General features: G+C 45.7%; 6 non-coding genes across 6 annotated transcripts; all 6 read right to left on the bottom strand.

Moving 5' to 3' along the window:
- On the bottom strand, window positions 1–73 carry trnav-aac (transfer RNA valine (anticodon AAC)). The gene has a single exon. It is a non-coding gene; the product is annotated as a tRNA-Val (tRNA).
- Window positions 74–2759: 2686 nt separating this feature from the next.
- trnav-aac (transfer RNA valine (anticodon AAC)) lies at window positions 2760–2832 on the bottom strand. Its single transcript has one exon. It is a non-coding gene; the product is annotated as a tRNA-Val (tRNA).
- Window positions 2833–5518: 2686 nt separating this feature from the next.
- Window positions 5519–5591, bottom strand: trnav-aac (transfer RNA valine (anticodon AAC)). Its single transcript has one exon. It is a non-coding gene; the product is annotated as a tRNA-Val (tRNA).
- Window positions 5592–8277: 2686 nt separating this feature from the next.
- On the bottom strand, window positions 8278–8350 carry trnav-aac (transfer RNA valine (anticodon AAC)). The gene has a single exon. It is a non-coding gene; the product is annotated as a tRNA-Val (tRNA).
- Window positions 8351–13792: 5442 nt separating this feature from the next.
- On the bottom strand, window positions 13793–13865 carry trnav-aac (transfer RNA valine (anticodon AAC)). Its single transcript has one exon. It is a non-coding gene; the product is annotated as a tRNA-Val (tRNA).
- Window positions 13866–16551: 2686 nt separating this feature from the next.
- trnav-aac (transfer RNA valine (anticodon AAC)) lies at window positions 16552–16624 on the bottom strand. The gene has a single exon. It is a non-coding gene; the product is annotated as a tRNA-Val (tRNA).
- Window positions 16625–20686: the final 4062 nt, after the last annotated feature.

Here is a 20686-nt window from a genome sequence, read left to right as displayed (position 1 = left end):
AGTTTCTGCCCAGTTTCGAACTAGGGACCTTTCGCGTGTTAGGCGAACGTGATGACCACTACACTACAGAAACCAGCCGCGGCCGCCGTGAGATTGATGACAATATATAGACAATGATTTCGTCAATGTTTGGACCGTCGGGCGAGGTGGAATAAGCTGGGACGACTTTCCCTGCAGCGGAACGGCTGCGATACGATCTTATGGAAGGGTTGTAAACTGAGTATTTCTGTGTTTTACCCAAATTGGGGTGAGTTGAAAACTCGAGAGCATAGGTTTAAGGTGAGTGGGCTGAAATTGACAAACGACCTGAGGCACATTTCCCACACAGAAGGTTGTGCGTGTATGGAATGAGCTCCCAGAGGAAGTGGAGAAGGCTATTACACTCAGAAAATTGCAAAGGTAATCGGATGAGTTTCTGGACAGGATGGGTTTAGAGGGATTGGGGCCAAATGCTGGGGAACGGGACTTGTTTAATTTTGGTTATGTGGTGAGCATGGATGAGATACACCTAAATATCTGTTTCCACGCCGTGTACCCCCATAACGTCTTGTTGCTAACACTGGCTGTAAAGGATTACTTTTTAGCGGAGTTTTCCATCGCAGTCTGTGGCACAATCGTTTAGTCTGTTCGACTGCTCACGGGAAAGGTAGTATTGTGAAACACTGCAGATACGAACAACTTCCTTAATTTTGCCCCGACTGACCATACTCCGTGAAATTTTCCCAGACCTCAATTGAGGAGTTTTGCTGCTCGAAGTTACCTCAGAAACCCTGTTAACTCGTAATGTGCTGAGCGAATCGCAAAACAGAAAGCATTTTTCACGGAACACAAACAAAACTGGCATGCCGAATGCATTTTCAGACAGAGAGATGCATGAATGCTAAATGTGTAACAGTCCGAGGGCATGAGTCATAAAGTAATCTCACAACTAAAAACAGGGCAATTCCAAACTACTCTTTCAAACATACTGCAGCGTTAGTGCACCACCACTTTCCAGACAATGCTGAAAAGAGAGATAGAAAGAACATCATAAGAACGGGCCATAAAAAGTGAATTTCACCATTCACAGTCTCGATTAGATTACCTTTTCCTTCTGATGTCTCCAGGACGGAAATGAAGGAAATGGGAGAAATTCAATAACATATGACACCGAAATTCATTGGAACGATTTTCCCATTGGACAGAAAACCAAATAACGACGAGTCGAGTCACCGCAGGACTTTGTTTCACAACAGCGATGAAATAATAGTCTCCATTCGGTTCCAGTAAAAGCACAAATCGCTTTGGAACAGCAGAGCTGTTTGCGATTTTCCGCGCGGGAGGCGAACGCGATCATGACAGCAGAGACACTTGGACACTTCGGTCAAATAACCATGAGCTGCTAGACATTACTACAATTTCGATTCTTGCTTTGCTAAATGATTTCACACATTGCTCGAAACAGGACGACTTTCACGTTTACACGGAACACGAAACACACCTGACTACAGGGAAAATGCACAAAGCTGAGCAGGCCGTGTTCCACATCAAACCGTGCAGCATTTATTCAGTCACTGTGTCTGTTTTGCAGAAGAAGGGTCCCAAAGAATGTTCTCCACCCTAAAACCGGAGGTCGCATTACAATCCGAGAACGACACATCACATTGTGAGCATGCTCTGATCTCGGGGCCGGTTCGGGATGCCACTTTCCGTGCCTTTTACTTTAACCGTGCAATTTGCTGCAGAGATGTTCACTCCTGGACATGAGCCACGTGGATACCAACTGAGTCGGAAACCTGTGCGGGAATCGACGAGAAGCGATTCAATAAATTTTGCTAACTTCCATGGTGCTTATTGGAAATGCAGTTTCTGTTCAAGTCAATCGAAAAGGCAGTTTCTGAACATAGTAACAGAAGTCAAAAGGTAATTACCTCACCCCACCCCCACTCCGGAAGAGGTGCTAACTGCCCTTGAGTGCTTTTTGATCTCGATGTGAAGAGCTCACACGCCTCTGAGTCACCTTCAAGTCTCTGTTTGCGGAGTGAATCACAAAGAAGGACTTTTACCAGAGCTGCAACCGCCTCACTTCCCCACTCGCTCTCCCCTTTTACATTTTCCTGCTCGTCAGTGATTTAAAGAAAACCAAATGGATGCGATGTCATTCTGTAGCCTCTCTGTCGATTCCTCCGTTTCAGTTCCAACATGGCTTAGATCTCGGGGCGCACCTTAATATTAGCGGCGCTATGAAAGCACAAGTTCAAAGGTTCCTCTGAGAGTGTAAATTATTTCATTGCTGTTGCTGATTGAATGAGCCACTAACGTGCGAACTGCCCCAAAATATGACTCAGGAATCTGGTACCAACTCTCGCGCGTTGAATAACGACAGACAGCTTCCAAATGAGGCCTTTCAGAGACGACTTTGGGGTACATTTGACAGACAGACAAGTTCAGGAATCCGTGGTGCGCTGTGACACCAGCGCAGCAGCTTCTTCCCTGCCTTTGAACCGGGCCGCCTGCGCAAGGAATGCAAATGCGGTACTGCTTTTCGTGGAAGGATCAGAACGCGGCAAGGACACTCTCAAACAGAATGGCATATGCATCAGAACCAGGTTGGAGAAAAACTTTATAATGCTTTACACAGTAATTAAATGGAGTTGCCTTACATTTCACTACGAGAGCAGATTCTTTCAAGCAAATTCGAAGGCAGGTTTGCAGATGGGAAAGCAAGCAAGAAAGCTCCGTTCTTGTCCATGTAAAAGGCTGCAGTTGACGAACAAAGCAGTTTCTGCCCAGTTTCGAACTAGGGACCTTTCGCGTGTTAGGCGAACGTGATGACCACTACACTACAGAAACCAGCCGCGGCCGCCGTGAGATTGATGACAATATATAGACAATGATTTCGTCAATGTTTGGACCGTCGGGCGAGGTGGAATAAGCTGGGACGACTTTCCCTGCAGCGGAACGGCTGCGATACGATCTTATGGAAGGGTTGTAAACTGAGTATTTCTGTGTTTTACCCAAATTGGGGTGAGTTGAAAACTCGAGAGCATAGGTTTAAGGTGAGTGGGCTGAAATTGACAAACGACCTGAGGCACATTTCCCACACAGAAGGTTGTGCGTGTATGGAATGAGCTCCCAGAGGAAGTGGAGAAGGCTATTACACTCAGATAATTGCAAAGGTAATCGGATGAGTTTCTGGACAGGATGGGTTTAGAGGGATTGGGGCCAAATGCTGGGGAACGGGACTTGTTTAATTTTGGTTATGTGGTGAGCATGGATGAGATACACCTAAATATCTGTTTCCACGCCGTGTACCCCCATAACGTCTTGTTGCTAACACTGGCTGTAAAGGATTACTTTTTAGCGGAGTTTTCCATCGCAGTCTGTGGCACAATCGTTTAGTCTGTTCGACTGCTCACGGGAAAGGTAGTATTGTGAAACACTGCAGATACGAACAACTTCCTTAATTTTGCCCCGACTGACCATACTCCGTGAAATTTTCCCAGACCTCAATTGAGGAGTTTTGCTGCTCGAAGTTACCTCAGAAACCCTGTTAACTCGTAATGTGCTGAGCGAATCGCAAAACAGAAAGCATTTTTCACGGAACACAAACAAAACTGGCATGCCGAATGCATTTTCAGACAGAGAGATGCATGAATGCTAAATGTGTCACAGTCCGAGGGCATGAGTCATAAAGTAATCTCACAACTAACAACAGGGCAATTCCAAACTACTCTTTCAAACATACTGCAGCGTTAGTGCACCACCACTTTCCAGACAATGCTGAAAAGAGAGATAGAAAGAACATCATAAGAACGGGCCATAAAAAGTGAATTTCACCATTCACAGTCTCGATTAGATTACCTTTTCCTTTTGATGACTCCAGGACGGAAATGAAGGAAATGGGAGAAATTCAATAACATATGACACCGAAATTCATTGGAACGATTTTCCCATTGGACAGAAAACCAAATAACGACGAGTCGAGTCACCGCAGGACTTTGTTTCACAACAGCGATGAAATAATAGTCTCCATTCGGTTCCAGTAAAAGCACAAATCGCTTTGGAACAGCAGAGCTGTTTTCGATTTTCCGCGCGGGAGGCGAACGCGATCATGACAGCAGAGACACTTGGACACTTCGGTCAAATAACCATGAGCTGCTAGACATTACTACAATTTCGATTCTTGCTTTGCTAAATGATTTCACACATTGCTCGAAACAGGACGACTTTCACGTTTACACGGAACACGAAACACACCTGACTACAGGGAAAATGCACAAAGCTGAGCAGGCCGTGTTCCACATCAAACCGTGCAGCATTTATTCAGTCACTGTGTCTGTTTTGCAGAAGAAGGGTCCCAAAGAATGTTCTCCACCCTAAAACCGGAGGTCGCATTACAATCCGAGAACGACACATCACATTGTGAGCATGCTCTGATCTCGGGGCCGGTTCGAGATGCCACTTTCCGTGCCTTTTACTTTAACCGTGCAATTTGCTGCAGAGATGTTCACTCCTGGACATGAGCCACGTGGATACCAACTGAGTCGGAAACCTGTGCGGGAATCGACGAGAAGCGATTCAATAAATTTTGCTAACTTCCATGGTGCTTATTGGAAATGCAGTTTCTGTTCAAGTCAATCGAAAAGGCAGTTTCTGAACATAGTAACAGAAGTCAAAAGGTAATTACCTCACCCCACCCCCACTCCGGAAGAGGTGCTAACTGCCCTTGAGTGCTTTTTGATCTCGATGTGAAGAGCTCACACGCCTCTGAGTCACCTTCAAGTCTCTGTTTGCGGAGTGAATCACAAAGAAGGACTTTTACCAGAGCTGCAACCGCCTCACTTCCCCACTCGCTCTCCCCTTTTACATTTTCCTGCTCGTCAGTGATTTAAAGAAAACCAAATGGATGCGATGTCATTCTGTAGCCTCTCTGTCGATTCCTCCGTTTCAGTTCCAACATGGCTTAGATCTCGGGGCGCACCTTAATATTAGCGGCGCTATGAAAGCACAAGTTCAAAGGTTCCTCTGAGAGTGTAAATTATTTCATTGCTGTTGCTGATTGAATGAGCCACTAACGTGCGAACTGCCCCAAAATATGATTCAGGAATCTGGTACCAACTCTCGCGCGTTGAATAACGACAGACAGCTTCCAAATGAGGCCTTTCAGAGACGACTTTGGGGTACATTTGACAGACAGACAAGTTCAGGAATCCGTGGTGCGCTGTGACACCAGCGCAGCAGCTTCTTCCCTGCCTTTGAACCGGGCCGCCTGCGCAAGGAATGCAAATGCGGTACTGCTTTTCGTGGAAGGATCAGAACGCGGCAAGGACACTCTCAAACAGAATGGCATATGCATCAGAACCAGGTTGGAGAAAAACTTTATAATGCTTTACACAGTAATTAAATGGAGTTGCCTTACATTTCACTACGAGAGCAGATTCTTTCAAGCAAATTCGAAGGCAGGTTTGCAGATGGGAAAGCAAGCAAGAAAGCTCCGTTCTTGTCCATGTAAAAGGCTGCAGTTGACGAACAAAGCAGTTTCTGCCCAGTTTCGAACTAGGGACCTTTCGCGTGTTAGGCGAACGTGATGACCACTACACTACAGAAACCAGCCGCGGCCGCCGTGAGATTGATGACAATATATAGACAATGATTTCGTCAATGTTTGGACCGTAGGGCGAGGTGGAATAAGCTGGGACGACTTTCCCTGCAGCGGAACGGCTGCGATACGATCTTATGGAAGGGTTGTAAACTGAGTATTTCTGTGTTTTACCCAAATTGGGGTGAGTTGAAAACTCGAGAGCATAGGTTTAAGGTGAGTGGGCTGAAATTGACAAACGACCTGAGGCACATTTCCCACACAGAAGGTTGTGCGTGTATGGAATGAGCTCCCAGAGGAAGTGGAGAAGGCTATTACACTCAGAAAATTGCAAAGGTAATCGGATGAGTTTCTGGACAGGATGGGTTTAGAGGGATTGGGGCCAAATGCTGGGGAACGGGACTTGTTTAATTTTGGTTATGTGGTGAGCATGGATGAGATACACCTAAATATCTGTTTCCACGCCGTGTACCCCCATAACGTCTTGTTGCTAACACTGGCTGTAAAGGATTACTTTTTAGCGGAGTTTTCCATCGCAGTCTGTGGCACAATCGTTTAGTCTGTTCGACTGCTCACGGGAAAGGTAGTATTGTGAAACACTGCAGATACGAACAACTTCCTTAATTTTGCCCCGACTGACCATACTCCGTGAAATTTTCCCAGACCTCAATTGAGGAGTTTTGCTGCTCGAAGTTACCTCAGAAACCCTGTTAACTCGTAATGTGCTGAGCGAATCGCAAAACAGAAAGCATTTTTCACGGAACACAAACAAAACTGGCATGCCGAATGCATGTTCAGACAGAGAGATGCATGAATGCTAAATGTGTCACAGTCCGAGGGCATGAGTCATAAAGTAATCTCACAACTTAAAACAGGGCAATTCCAAACTACTCTTTCAAACATACTGCAGCGTTAGTGCACCACCACTTTCCAGACAATGCTGAAAAGAGAGATAGAAAGAACATCATAAGAACGGGCCATAAAAAGTGAATTTCACCATTCACAGTCTCGATTAGATTACCTTTTCCTTCTGATGACTCCAGGACGGAAATGAAGGAAATGGGAGAAATTCAATAACATATGACACCGAAATTCATTGGAACGATTTTCCCATTGGACAGAAAACCAAATAACGACGAGTCGAGTCACCGCAGGACTTTGTTTCACAACAGCGATGAAATAATAGTCTCCATTCGGTTCCAGTAAAAGCACAAATCGCTTTGGAACAGCAGAGCTGTTTTCGATTTTCCGCGCGGGAGGCGAACGCGATCATGACAGCAGAGACACTTGGACACTTCGGTCAAATAACCATGAGCTGTTAGACATTACTACAATTTCGATTCTTGCTTTGCTAAATGATTTCACACATTGCTCGAAACAGGACGACTTTCACGTTTACACGGAACACGAAACACACCTGACTACAGGGAAAATGCACAAAGCTGAGCAGGCCGTGTTCCACATCAAACCGTGCAGCATTTATTCAGTCACTGTGTCTGTTTTGCAGAAGAAGGGTCCCAAAGAATGTTCTCCACCCTAAAACCGGAGGTCGCATTACAATCCGAGAACGACACATCACATTGTGAGCATGCTCTGACCTCGGGGCCGGTTCGAGATGCCACTTTCCGTGCCTTTTACTTTAACCGTGCAATTTGCTGCAGAGATGTTCACTCCTGGACATGAGCCACGTGGATACCAACTGAGTCGGAAACCTGTGCGGGAATCGACGAGAAGCGATTCAATAAATTTTGCTAACTTCCATGGTGCTTATTGGAAATGCAGTTTCTGTTCAAGTCAATCGAAAAGGCAGTTTCTGAACATCGTAACAGAAGTCAAAAGGTAATTACCTCACCCCACCCCCACTCCGGAAGAGGTGCTAACTGCCCTTGAGTGCTTTTTGATCTCGATGTGAAGAGCTCACACGCCTCTGAGTCACCTTCAAGTCTCTGTTTGCGGAGTGAATCACAAAGAAGGACTTTTACCAGAGCTGCAACCGCCTCACTTCCCCACTCGCTCTCCCCTTTTACATTTTCCTGCTCGTCAGTGATTTAAAGAAAACCAAATGGATGCGATGTCATTCTGTAGCCTCTCTGTCGATTCCTCCGTTTCAGTTCCAACATGGCTTAGATCTCGGGGCGCACCTTAATATTAGCGGCGCTATGAAAGCACAAGTTCAAAGGTTCCTCTGAGAGTGTAAATTATTTCATTGCTGTTGCTGATTGAATGAGCCACTAACGTGCGAACTGCCCCAAAATATGATTCAGGAATCTGGTACCAACTCTCGCGCGTTGAATAACGACAGACAGCTTCCAAATGAGGCCTTTCAGAGACGACTTTGGGGTACATTTGACACACAGACAAGTTCAGGAATCCGTGGTGCGCTGTGACACCAGCGCAGCAGCTTCTTCCCTGCCTTTGAACCGGGCCGCCTGCGCAAGGAATGCAAATGCGGTACTGCTTTTCGTGGAAGGATCAGAACGCGGCAAGGACACTCTCAAACAGAATGGCATATGCATCAGAACCAGGTTGGAGAAAAACTTTATAATGCTTTACACAGTAATTAAATGGAGTTGCCTTACATTTCACTACGAGAGCAGATTCTTTCAAGCAAATTCGAAGGCAGGTTTGCAGATGGGAAAGCAAGCAAGAAAGCTCCGTTCTTGTCCATGTAAAAGGCTGCAGTTGACGAACAAAGCAGTTTCTGCCCAGTTTCGAACTAGGGACCTTTCGCGTGTTAGGCGAACGTGATGACCACTACACTACAGAAACCAGCCGCGGCCGCCGTGAGATTGATGACAATATATAGACAATGATTTCGTCAATGTTTGGACCGTAGGGCGAGGTGGAATAAGCTGGGACGACTTTCCCTGCGTAACGGCTGCGATACGATCTTATGGAAGGGTTGTAAACTGAGTATTTCTGTGTTTTACCCAAATTGGGGTGAGTTGAAAACTCGAGAGCATAGGTTTAAGGTGAGTGGGCTGAAATTGACAAACGACCTGAGGCACATTTCCCACACAGAAGGTTGTGCGTGTATGGAATGAGCTCCCAGAGGAAGTGGAGAAGGCTATTACACTCAGAAAATTGCAAAGGTAATCGGATGAGTTTCTGGACAGGATGGGTTTAGAGGGATTGGGGCCAAATGCTGGGGAACGGGACTTGTTTAATTTTGGTTATGTGGTGAGCATGGATGAGATACACCTAAATATCTGTTTCCACGCCGTGTACCCCCATAACGTCTTGTTGCTAACACTGGCTGTAAAGGATTACTTTTTAGCGGAGTTTTCCATCGCAGTCTGTGGCACAATCGTTTAGTCTGTTCGACTGCTCACGGGAAAGGTAGTATTGTGAAACACTGCAGATACGAACAACTTCCTTAATTTTGCCCCGACTGACCATACTCCGTGAAATTTTCCCAGACCTCAATTGAGGAGTTTTGCTGCTCGAAGTTACCTCAGAAACCCTGTTAACTCGTAATGTGCTGAGCGAATCGCAAAACAGAAAGCATTTTTCACGGAACACAAACAAAACTGGCATGCCGAATGCATTTTCAGACAGAGAGATGCATGAATGCTAAATGTGTCACAGTCCGAGGGCATGAGTCATAAAGTAATCTCACAACTAAAAACAGGGCAATTCCAAACTACTCTTTCAAACATACTGCAGCGTTAGTGCACCACCACTTTCCAGACAATGCTGAAAAGAGAGATAGAAAGAACATCATAAGAACGGGCCATAAAAAGTGAATTTCACCATTCACAGTCTCGATTAGATTACCTTTTCCTTCTGATGTCTCCAGGACGGAAATGAAGGAAATGGGAGAAATTCAATAACATATGACACCGAAATTCATTGGAACGATTTTCCCATTGGACAGAAAACCAAATAACGACGAGTCGAGTCACCGCAGGACTTTGTTTCACAACAGCGATGAAATAATAGTCTCCATTCGGTTCCAGTAAAAGCACAAATCGCTTTGGAACAGCAGAGCTGTTTGCGATTTTCCGCGCGGGAGGCGAACGCGATCATGACAGCAGAGACACTTGGACACTTCGGTCAAATAACCATGAGCTGCTAGACATTACTACAATTTCGATTCTTGCTTTGCTAAATGATTTCACACATTGCTCGAAACAGGACGACTTTCACGTTTACACGGAACACGAAACACACCTGACTACAGGGAAAATGCACAAAGCTGAGCAGGCCGTGTTCCACATCAAACCGTGCAGCATTTATTCAGTCACTGTGTCTGTTTTGCAGAAGAAGGGTCCCAAAGAATGTTCTCCACCCTAAAACCGGAGGTCGCATTACAATCCGAGAACGACACATCACATTGTGAGCATGCTCTGATCTCGGGGCCGGTTCGAGATGCCACTTTCCGTGCCTTTTACTTTAACCGTGCAATTTGCTGCAGAGATGTTCACTCCTGGACATGAGCCACGTGGATACCAACTGAGTCGGAAACCTGTGCGGGAATCGACGAGAAGCGATTCAATAAATTTTGCTAACTTCCATGGTGCTTATTGGAAATGCAGTTTCTGTTCAAGTCAATCGAAAAGGCAGTTTCTGAACATAGTAACAGAAGTCAAAAGGTAATTACCTCACCCCACCCCCACTCCGGAAGAGGTGCTAACTGCCCTTGAGTGCTTTTTGATCTCGATGTGAAGAGCTCACACGCCTCTGAGTCACCTTCAAGTCTCTGTTTGCGGAGTGAATCACAAAGAAGGACTTTTACCAGAGCTGCAACCGCCTCACTTCCCCACTCGCTCTCCCCTTTTACATTTTCCTGCTCGTCAGTGATTTAAAGAAAACCAAATGGATGCGATGTCATTCTGTAGCCTCTCTGTCGATTCCTCCGTTTCAGTTCCAACATGGCTTAGATCTCGGGGCGCACCTTAATATTAGCGGCGCTATGAAAGCACAAGTTCAAAGGTTCCTCTGAGAGTGTAAATTATTTCATTGCTGTTGCTGATTGAATGAGCCACTAACGTGCGAACTGCCCCAAAATATGATTCAGGAATCTGGTACCAACTCTCGCGCGTTGAATAACGACAGACAGCTTCCAAATGAGGCCTTTCAGAGACGACTTTGGGGTACATTTGACAGACAGACAAGTTCAGGAATCCGTGGTGCGCTGTGACACCAGCGCAGCAGCTTCTTCCCTGCCTTTGAACCGGGCCGCCTGCGCAAGGAATGCAAATGCGGTACTGCTTTTCGTGGAAGGATCAGAACGCGGCAAGGACACTCTCAAACAGAATGGCATATGCATCAGAACCAGGTTGGAGAAAAACTTTATAATGCTTTACACAGTAATTAAATGGAGTTGCCTCACATTTCACTACGAGAGCAGATTCTTTCAAGCAAATTCGAAGGCAGGTTTGCAGATGGGAAAGCAAGGAAGAAAGCTCCGTTCTTGTCCATGTAAAAGGCTGCAGTTGACGAACAAAGCAGTTTCGGCCCAGTTGCGAACTAGGGACCTTTCGCGTGTTAGGCGAACGTGATGACCACTACACTACAGAAACCAGCCGCGGCCGCCGTGAAATTGATGACAATATATAGACAATGATTTCGTCAATGTTTGGACCGTAGGGCGAGGTGGAATAAGCTGGGACGACTTTCCCTGCAGCGGAACGGCTGCGATACGATCTTATGGAAGGGTTGTAAACTGAGTATTTCTGTGTTTTACCCAAATTGGGGTGAGTTGAAAACTCGAGAGCATAGGTTTAAGGTGAGTGGGCTGAAATTGACAAACGACCTGAGGCACATTTCCCACACAGAAGGTTGTGCGTGTATGGAATGAGCTCCCAGAGGAAGTGGAGAAGGCTATTACACTCAGATAATTGCAAAGGTAATCGGATGAGTTTCTGGACAGGATGGGTTTAGAGGGATTGGGGCCAAATGCTGGGGAACGGGACTTGTTTAATTTTGGTTATGTGGTGAGCATGGATGAGATACACCTAAATATCTGTTTCCACGCCGTGTACCCCCATAACGTCTTGTTGCTAACACTGGCTGTAAAGGATTACTTTTTAGCGGAGTTTTCCATCGCAGTCTGTGGCACAATCGTTTAGTCTGTTCGACTGCTCACGGGAAAGGTAGTATTGTGAAACACTGCAGATACGAACAACTTCCTTAATTTTGCCCCGACTGACCATACTCCGTGAAATTTTCCCAGACCTCAATTGAGGAGTTTTGCTGCTCGAAGTTACCTCAGAAACCCTGTTAACTCGTAATGTGCTGAGCGAATCGCAAAACAGAAAGCATTTTTCACGGAACACAAACAAAACTGGCATGCCGAATGCATTTTCAGACAGAGAGATGCATGAATGCTAAATGTGTCACAGTCCGAGGGCATGAGTCATAAAGTAATCTCACAACTAACAACAGGGCAATTCCAAACTACTCTTTCAAACATACTGCAGCGTTAGTGCACCACCACTTTCCAGACAATGCTGAAAAGAGAGATAGAAAGAACATCATAAGAACGGGCCATAAAAAGTGAATTTCACCATTCACAGTCTCGATTAGATTACCTTTTCCGTCTGATGACTCCAGGACGGAAATGAAGGAAATGGGAGAAATTCAATAACATATGACACCGAAATTCATTGGAACGATTTTCCCATTGGACAGAAAACCAAATAACGACGAGTCGAGTCACCGCAGGACTTTGTTTCACAACAGCGATGAAATAATAGTCTCCATTCGGTTCCAGTAAAAGCACAAATCGCTTTGGAACAGCAGAGCTGTTTTCGATTTTCCGCGCGGGAGGCGAACGCGATCATGACAGCAGAGACACTTGGACACTTCGGTCAAATAACCATGAGCTGCTAGACATTACTACAATTTCGATTCTTGCTTTGCTAAATGATTTCACACATTGCTCGAAACAGGACGACTTTCACGTTTACACGGAACACGAAACACACCTGACTACAGGGAAAATGCACAAAGCTGAGCAGGCCGTGTTCCACATCAAACCGTGCAGCATTTATTCAGTCACTGTGTCTGTTTTGCAGAAGAAGGGTCCCAAAGAATGTTCTCCACCCTAAAACCGGAGGTCGCATTACAATCCGAGAACGACACATCACATTGTGAGCATGCTCTGATCTCGGGGCCGGTTCGAGATGCCACTTTCCGTGCCTTTTACTTTAACCGTGCAATTTGCTGCAGAGATGTTCACTCCTGGACATGAGCCACGTGGATACCAACTGAGTCGGAAACCTGTGCGGGAATCGACGAGAAGCGATTCAATAAATTTTGCTAACTTCCATGGTGCTTATTGGAAATGCAGTTTCTGTTCAAGTCAATCGAAAAGGCAGTTTCTGAACATAGTAACAGAAGTCAAAAGGTAATTACCTCACCCCACCCCCACTCCGGAAGAGGTGCTAACTGCCCTTGAGTGCTTTTTGATCTCGATGTGAAGAGCTCACACGCCTCTGAGTCACCTTCAAGTCTCTGTTTGCGGAGTGAATCACAAAGAAGGACTTTTACCAGAGCTGCAACCGCCTCACTTCCCCACTCGCTCTCCCCTTTTACATTTTCCTGCTCGTCAGTGATTTAAAGAAAACCAAATGGATGCGATGTCATTCTGTAGCCTCTCTGTCGATTCCTCCGTTTCAGTTCCAACATGGCTTAGATCTCGGGGCGCACCTTAATATTAGCGGCGCTATGAAAGCACAAGTTCAAAGGTTCCTCTGAGAGTGTAAATTATTTCATTGCTGTTGCTGATTGAATGAGCCACTAACGTGCGAACTGCCCCAAAATATGATTCAGGAATCTGGTACCAACTCTCGCGCGTTGAATAACGACAGACAGCTTCCAAATGAGGCCTTTCAGAGACGACTTTGGGGTACATTTGACAGACAGACAAGTTCAGGAATCCGTGGTGCGCTGTGACACCAGCGCAGCAGCTTCTTCCCTGCCTTTGAACCGGGCCGCCTGCGCAAGGAATGCAAATGCGGTACTGCTTTTCGTGGAAGGATCAGAACGCGGCAAGGACACTCTCAAACAGAATGGCATATGCATCAGAACCAGGTTGGAGAAAAACTTTATAATGCTTTACACAGTAATTAAATGGAGTTGCCTTACATTTCACTACGAGAGCAGATTCTTTCAAGCAAATTCGAAGGCAGGTTTGCAGATGGGAAAGCAAGCAAGAAAGCTCCGTTCTTGTCCATGTAAAAGGCTGCAGTTGACGAACAAAGCAGTTTCTGCCCAGTTTCGAACTAGGGACCTTTCGCGTGTTAGGCGAACGTGATGACCACTACACTACAGAAACCAGCCGCGGCCGCCGTGAGATTGATGACAATATATAGACAATGATTTCGTCAATGTTTGGACCGTAGGGCGAGGTGGAATAAGCTGGGACGACTTTCCCTGCAGCGGAACGGCTGCGATACGATCTTATGGAAGGGTTGTAAACTGAGTATTTCTGTGTTTTACCCAAATTGGGGTGAGTTGAAAACTCGAGAGCATAGGTTTAAGGTGAGTGGGCTGAAATTGACAAACGACCTGAGGCACATTTCCCACACAGAAGGTTGTGCGTGTATGGAATGAGCTCCCAGAGGAAGTGGAGAAGGCTATTACACTCAGAAAATTGCAAAGGTAATCGGATGAGTTTCTGGACAGGATGGGTTTAGAGGGATTGGGGCCAAATGCTGGGGAACGGGACTTGTTTAATTTTGGTTATGTGGTGAGCATGGATGAGATACACCTAAATATCTGTTTCCACGCCGTGTACCCCCATAACGTCTTGTTGCTAACACTGGCTGTAAAGGATTACTTTTTAGCGGAGTTTTCCATCGCAGTCTGTGGCACAATCGTTTAGTCTGTTCGACTGCTCACGGGAAAGGTAGTATTGTGAAACACTGCAGATACGAACAACTTCCTTAATTTTGCCCCGACTGACCATACTCCGTGAAATTTTCCCAGACCTCAATTGAGGAGTTTTGCTGCTCGAAGTTACCTCAGAAACCCTGTTAACTCGTAATGTGCTGAGCGAATCGCAAAACAGAAAGCATTTTTCACGGAACACAAACAAAACTGGCATGCCGAATGCATGTTCAGACAGAGAGATGCATGAATGCTAAATGTGTCACAGTCCGAGGGCATGAGTCATAAAGTAATCTCACAACTTAAAACAGGGCAATTCCAAACTACTCTTTCAAACATACTGCAGCGTTAGTGCACCACCACTTTCCAGACAATGCTGAAAAGAGAGATAGAAAGAACATCATAAGAACGGGCCATAAAAAGTGAATTTCACCATTCACAGTCTCGATTAGATTACCTTTTCCTTCTGATGACTCCAGGACGGAAATGAAGGAAATGGGAGAAATTCAATAACATATGACACCGAAATTCATTGGAACGATTTTCCCATTGGACAGAAAACCAAATAACGACGAGTCGAGTCACCGCAGGACTTTGTTTCACAACAGCGATGAAATAATAGTCTCCATTCGGTTCCAGTAAAAGCACAAATCGCTTTGGAACAGCAGAGCTGTTTTCGATTTTCCGCGCGGGAGGCGAACGCGATCATGACAGCAGAGACACTTGGACACTTCGGTCAAATAACCATGAGCTGTTAGACATTACTACAATTTCGATTCTTGCTTTGCTAAATGATTTCACACATTGCTCGAAACAGGACGACTTTCACGTTTACACGGAACACGAAACACACCTGACTACAGGGAAAATGCACAAAGCTGAGCAGGCCGTGTTCCACATCAAACCGTGCAGCATTTATTCAGTCACTGTGTCTGTTTTGCAGAAGAAGGGTCCCAAAGAATGTTCTCCACCCTAAAACCGGAGGTCGCATTACAATCCGAGAACGACACATCACATTGTGAGCATGCTCTGACCTCGGGGCCGGTTCGAGATGCCACTTTCCGTGCCTTTTACTTTAACCGTGCAATTTGCTGCAGAGATGTTCACTCCTGGACATGAGCCACGTGGATACCAACTGAGTCGGAAACCTGTGCGGGAATCGACGAGAAGCGATTCAATAAATTTTGCTAACTTCCATGGTGCTTATTGGAAATGCAGTTTCTGTTCAAGTCAATCGAAAAGGCAGTTTCTGAACATCGTAACAGAAGTCAAAAGGTAATTACCTCACCCCACCCCCACTCCGGAAGAGGTGCTAACTGCCCTTGAGTGCTTTTTGATCTCGATGTGAAGAGCTCACACGCCTCTGAGTCACCTTCAAGTCTCTGTTTGCGGAGTGAATCACAAAGAAGGACTTTTACCAGAGCTGCAACCGCCTCACTTCCCCACTCGCTCTCCCCTTTTACATTTTCCTGCTCGTCAGTGATTTAAAGAAAACCAAATGGATGCGATGTCATTCTGTAGCCTCTCTGTCGATTCCTCCGTTTCAGTTCCAACATGGCTTAGATCTCGGGGCGCACCTTAATATTAGCGGCGCTATGAAAGCACAAGTTCAAAGGTTCCTCTGAGAGTGTAAATTATTTCATTGCTGTTGCTGATTGAATGAGCCACTAACGTGCGAACTGCCCCAAAATATGATTCAGGAATCTGGTACCAACTCTCGCGCGTTGAATAACGACAGACAGCTTCCAAATGAGGCCTTTCAGAGACGACTTTGGGGTACATTTGACACACAGACAAGTTCAGGAATCCGTGGTGCGCTGTGACACCAGCGCAGCAGCTTCTTCCCTGCCTTTGAACCGGGCCGCCTGCGCAAGGAATGCAAATGCGGTACTGCTTTTCGTGGAAGGATCAGAACGCGGCAAGGACACTCTCAAACAGAATGGCATATGCATCAGAACCAGGTTGGAGAAAAACTTTATAATGCTTTACACAGTAATTAAATGGAGTTGCCTTACATTTCACTACGAGAGCAGATTCTTTCAAGCAAATTCGAAGGCAGGTTTGCAGATGGGAAAGCAAGCAAGAAAGCTCCGTTCTTGTCCATGTAAAAGGCTGCAGTTGACGAACAAAGCAGTTTCTGCCCAGTTTCGAACTAGGGACCTTTCGCGTGTTAGGCGAACGTGATGACCACTACACTACAGAAACCAGCCGCGGCCGCCGTGAGATTGATGACAATATATAGACAATGATTTCGTCAATGTTTGGACCGTAGGGCGAGGTGGAATAAGCTGGGACGACTTTCCCTGCGTAACGGCTGCGATACGATCTTATGGAAGGGTTGTAAACTGAGTATTTCTGTGTTTTACCCAAATTGGGGTGAGTTGAAAACTCGAGAGCATAGGTTTAAGGTGAGTGGGCTGAAATTGACAAACGACCTGAGGCACATTTCCCACACAGAAGGTTGTGCGTGTATGGAATGAGCTCCCAGAGGAAGTGGAGAAGGCTATTACACTCAGAAAATTGCAAAGGTAATCGGATGAGTTTCTGGACAGGATGGGTTTAGAGGGATTGGGGCCAAATGCTGGGGAACGGGATTTGTTTAATTTTGGTTATGTGGTGAGCATGGATGAGATACACCTAAATATCTGTTTCCACGCCGTGTACCCCCATAACGTCTTGTTGCTAACACTGGCTGTAAAGGATTACTTTTTAGCGGAGTTTTCCATCGCAGTCTGTGGCACAATCGTTTAGTCTGTTCGACTGCTCACGGGAAAGGTAGTATTGTGAAACACTGCAGATACGAACAACTTCCTTAATTTTGCCCCGACTGACCATACTCCGTGAAATTTTCCCAGACCTCAATTGAGGAGTTTTGCTGCTCGAAGTTACCTCAGAAACCCTGTTAACTCGTAATGTGCTGAGCGAATCGCAAAACAGAAAGCATTTTTCACGGAACACAAACAAAACTGGCATGCCGAATGCATTTTCAGACAGAGAGATGCATGAATGCTAAATGTGTCACAGTCCGAGGGCATGAGTCATAAAGTAATCTCACAACTAAAAACAGGGCAATTCCAAACTACTCTTTCAAACATACTGCAGCGTTAGTGCACCACCACTTTCCAGACAATGCTGAAAAGAGAGATAGAAAGAACATCATAAGAACGGGCCATAAAAAGTGAATTTCACCTTTCACAGTCTCGATTAGATTACCTTTTCCTTCTGATGTCTCCAGGACGGAAATGAAGGAAATGGGAGAAATTCAATAACATATGACACCGAAATTCATTGGAACGATTTTCCCATTGGACAGAAAACCAAATAACGACGAGTCGAGTCACCGCAGGACTTTGTTTCACAACAGCGATGAAATAATAGTCTCCATTCGGTTCCAGTAAAAGCACAAATCGCTTTGGAACAGCAGAGCTGTTTGCGATTTTCCGCGCGGGAGGCGAACGCGATCATGACAGCAGAGACACTTGGACACTTCGGTCAAATAACCATGAGCTGCTAGACATTACTACAATTTCGATTCTTGCTTTGCTAAATGATTTCACACATTGCTCGAAACAGGACGACTTTCACGTTTACACGGAACACGAAACACACCTGACTACAGGGAAAATGCACAAAGCTGAGCAGGCCGTGTTCCACATCAAACCGTGCAGCATTTATTCAGTCACTGTGTCTGTTTTGCAGAAGAAGGGTCCCAAAGAATGTTCTCCACCCTAAAACCGGAGGTCGCATTACAATCCGAGAACGACACATCACATTGTGAGCATGCTCTGATCTCGGGGCCGGTTCGAGATGCCACTTTCCGTGCCTTTTACTTTAACCGTGCAATTTGCTGCAGAGATGTTCACTCCTGGACATGAGCCACGTGGATACCAACTGAGTCGGAAACCTGTGCGGGAATCGACGAGAAGCGATTCAATAAATTTTGCTAACTTCCATGGTGCTTATTGGAAATGCAGTTTCTGTTCAAGTCAATCGAAAAGGCAGTTTCTGAACATAGTAACAGAAGTCAAAAGGTAATTACCTCACCCCACCCCCACTCCGGAAGAGGTGCTAACTGCCCTTGAGTGCTTTTTGATCTCGATGTGAAGAGCTCACACGCCTCTGAGTCACCTTCAAGTCTCTGTTTGCGGAGTGAATCACAAAGAAGGACTTTTACCAGAGCTGCAACCGCCTCACTTCCCCACTCGCTCTCCCCTTTTACATTTTCCTGCTCGTCAGTGATTTAAAGAAAACCAAATGGATGCGATGTCATTCTGTAGCCTCTCTGTCGATTCCTCCGTTTCAGTTCCAACATGGCTTAGATCTCGGGGCGCACCTTAATATTAGCGGCGCTATGAAAGCACAAGTTCAAAGGTTCCTCTGAGAGTGTAAATTATTTCATTGCTGTTGCTGATTGAATGAGCCACTAACGTGCGAACTGCCCCAAAATATGATTCAGGAATCTGGTACCAACTCTCGCGCGTTGAATAACGACAGACAGCTTCCAAATGAGGCCTTTCAGAGACGACTTTGGGGTACATTTGACAGACAGACAAGTTCAGGAATCCGTGGTGCGCTGTGACACCAGCGCAGCAGCTTCTTCCCTGCCTTTGAACCGGGCCGCCTGCGCAAGGAATGCAAATGCGGTACTGCTTTTCGTGGAAGGATCAGAACGCGGCAAGGACACTCTCAAACAGAATGGCATATGCATCAGAACCAGGTTGGAGAAAAACTTTATAATGCTTTACACAGTAATTAAATGGAGTTGCCTCACATTTCACTACGAGAGCAGATTCTTTCAAGCAAATTCGAAGGCAGGTTTGCAGATGGGAAAGCAAGGAAGAAAGCTCCGTTCTTGTCCATGTAAAAGGCTGCAGTTGACGAACAAAGCAGTTTCGGCCCAGTTGCGAACTAGGGACCTTTCGCGTGTTAGGCGAACGTGATGACCACTACACTACAGAAACCAGCCGCGGCCGCCGTGAAATTGATGACAATATATAGACAATGATTTCGTCAATGTTTGGACCGTAGGGCGAGGTGGAATAAGCTGGGACGACTTTCCCTGCAGCGGAACGGCTGCGATACGATCTTATGGAAGGGTTGTAAACTGAGTATTTCTGTGTTTTACCCAAATTGGGGTGAGTTGAAAACTCGAGAGCATAGGTTTAAGGTGAGTGGGCTGAAAATGACAAACGACCTGAGGCACATTTCCCACACAGAAGGTTGTGCGTGTATGGAATGAGCTCCCAGAGGAAGTGGAGAAGGCTATTACACTCAGAAAATTGCAAAGGTAATCGGATGAGTTTCTGGACAGGATGGGTTTAGAGGTATTGGGGCCAAATGCTGGGGAACGGGACTTGTTTAATTTTGGTTATGTGGTGAGCATGGATGAGATACACCTAAATATCTGTTTCCACGCCGTGTACCCCCATAACGTCTTGTTGCTAACACTGTCTGTAAAGGATTACTTTTTAGCGGAGTTTTCCATCGCAGTCTGTGGCACAATCGTTTAGTCTGTTCGACTGCTCACGGGAAAGGTAGTATTGTGAAACACTGCAGATACGAACAACTTCCTTAATTTTGCCCCGACTGACCATACTCCGTGAAATTTTCCCAGACCTCAATTGAGGAGTTTTGCTGCTCGAAGTTACCTCAGAAACCCTGTTAACTCGTAATGTGCTGAGCGAATCGCAAAACAGAAAGCATTTTTCACGGAACACAAACAAAACTGGCATGCCGAATGCATGTTCAGACAGAGAGATGCATGAATGCTAAATGTGTCACAGTCCGAGGGCATGAGTCATAAAGTAATCTCACAACTTAAAACAGGGCAATTCCAAACTACTCTTTCAAACATACTGCAGCGTTAGTGCACCACCACTTTCCAGACAATGCTGAAAAGAGAGATAGAAAGAACATCATAAGAACGGGCCATAAAAAGTGAATTTCACCATTCACAGTCTCGATTAGATTACCTTTTCCTTCTGATGACTCCAGGACGGAAATGAAGGAAATGGGAGAAAATCAATAACATATGACACCGAAATTCATTGGAACGATTTTCCCATTGGACAGAAAACCAAATAACGACGAGTCGAGTCACCGCAGGACTTTGTTTCACAACAGCGATGAAATAATAGTCTCCATTCGGTTCCAGTAAAAGCACAAATCGCTTTGGAACAGCAGAGCTGTTTTCGATTTTCCGCGCGGGAGGCGAACGCGATCATGACAGCAGAGACACTTGGACACTTCGGTCAAATAACCATGAGC

This window comes from Chiloscyllium punctatum, chromosome 50 (assembly GCF_047496795.1).
Source record: "Chiloscyllium punctatum isolate Juve2018m chromosome 50, sChiPun1.3, whole genome shotgun sequence".
Lineage (NCBI taxonomy): Eukaryota > Metazoa > Chordata > Chondrichthyes > Orectolobiformes > Hemiscylliidae > Chiloscyllium > Chiloscyllium punctatum.
Note: the sequence above shows the minus strand (reverse complement) of the source record. Positions and strands in the feature narration are given on the sequence as shown.